The sequence below is a fragment of the Arachis hypogaea genome, chromosome 18 (genome assembly GCF_003086295.3).
Source record: "Arachis hypogaea cultivar Tifrunner chromosome 18, arahy.Tifrunner.gnm2.J5K5, whole genome shotgun sequence".
In the NCBI taxonomy this organism is placed as follows: domain Eukaryota; kingdom Viridiplantae; phylum Streptophyta; class Magnoliopsida; order Fabales; family Fabaceae; genus Arachis; species Arachis hypogaea.
Window position 1 is genome coordinate 27,982,290 of NC_092053.1, and position 2,190 is coordinate 27,984,479.

A 2,190-nucleotide genomic window follows, 5' to 3' on the forward strand; every position below is an offset into this window, starting at 1 on the left:
GATTTCGAAATATCAAAACTATACTTCTTTCCACTTTTTAGTTTTGAATCATTCGACTTTTCACTACTTGGCAATTTCTTCAACAAAGAACAACATAAGGAGGGCCTTTCTTAAGTTCGGCCAAATCGATTTATGTTTCAAAATCGAATTCTTCCTCGGAAGACTCCATTGTTACATAAGCAACTTTTTCCTTTCGAGTAAAAGGTTTACTCTTCGATCTCTGTTCACTCCGATATTTCTCTTTTTCTTTTTTCATAAGTTCAGTCTGTCGAACCTTTTCAGCCAAATCGAGGATATGCGCTTTAAGCAATTTTCTGCGCATATAGAATCCCAACCCCATAGTTGCTATTTTCACGATCTCATTCTCAGGTAATGACACATAACATCTACTTCTAGCATTTTTGAAACGTATTAAATAATCATCAATGGTCTCACCATCTTCACGTTTCAAAGCCACTAAATCGGTAACTGCTACGTTCATTTCACCACGATAGAACTGAGCGTGAAAGGCAGTTTCTAACTGATTCCATGTTGTAATCAAATTTGGTCTAAGATTCGAGAACCAAGTAAATGCATTCTTCGTCAATGACGAAGGAAAAAATTTTATTTTTAAATTTTCATCATTAGCTAGATTCCCAATCTTGACCAAATAACGAGCAACATGTTCAGTAGTTGATTCTCCAACTTCACCAGCAAATTTTGTGGTTATTTTTGGATTTTTTTACCCCTCTTGGCACTTCTGTCATTTGAACCACTTGGGGAAAGGCGGAAACAAAATGTGGTTGGTTCATAAAACCAACATTCAATCCAACTCGATTCAGTACTTCCTCTACAATTCTGGTGACTTGATAACGTTCACCACCATGTAATCTGGCTAAAAAGTCATCAGCATTTTGACTTCGGGGAACCACGTGAGGTTTTCTCGATTCGGAATATGGTTTTTATTTTGAAAAATATTTTCCATTCCTTCGTTATTTCCCCGGGCATTATGCCTCTCACCTTCATCATAATCAACGATTCGAGCAATCCTCTCGACTTGTCTAGCAAGACGCTCAAATCTCGATTCATGATCAACCATCATGGGATTCAGAATTGTATTCATTTGCTGAGTCAATAAATTGACTAAGTCATGGTGACTTTCCTCCACTTGTTGTCGATATACTGTCATCGAATTCGTGGCATTCGAAGTGGAGCCCACATGATAATCACGAGAATACTTGGAGTATTGTGAGTTTTGAACATTATTCGCTCCATTTACATTCCCAAAACGGACAGGTGGCATAAAACCACCCACTAGTGGGGTATAACCAGGAGGAAGACCATAAGGGGGCTAACCAGCGGTTAATGGAGGTTGATATGGTAGCACAGAACCATGTGGACGAGTATTACGTCCAACATTTCCAGTTTGAATAGTCGTAACGACTGTACTTTCAATTCCAATTGCACCTTCCGAATGTGAAGACATGTCGGCTTGTTGTATGGACATTGGTATGCTATCATTGGTGGATGAACCACCATTCACATTTGATAATTCATCAGCCATGTGAATGATCTTCCCACTTCGTAATCGCATACACTAACAATTACTGGAAAAATATTTATTTGACACACTTCGATTTAAACTGTCCCACTGGGTGTGCCAATTTGTCTTTTCGATTTTTATCAAATCGATGGTGGTTCGATATCTAGTGATCTGGGAGTGAAACCTACTCCTCTGTGCGAGTACCAGTTTTCTAGAAGTGCATCAAAAGCGTCTTCGATTAGACCAAATTTAAAAATTAAAAATAAAGTAAATTTATAAATTAATAAATAGAACTTAGAAATTAAAGTTTTGAAAACCAAATAGATAACAAACGGAAAAGTTTGCGGTGAAATTAAAAGAAAGCAATAAAATGCCTTCGATTGGATCCAAGGACTTCAACATGAAAAGACTTAAAGGCAGAAGGATAAATTGATCAACGAAAGTAAAGAACACTTGATAAGTAAAATTAATTGAAATGATAAGTTTACAGAAAAATAAATTGAAAGAGAGAAGATGGAAGGAACCCTACAGAAAATGTAACTCGATTGCAAACTCAAGAATTCGTTGAGATGTGAGAGTGCTAGAGTGTTTTTTTTTTTTTTTGTGAGTAGAAATTCCAACTCTTATTCACTAATACTTCCTAATATTTATAGGCTAATCTTACATAA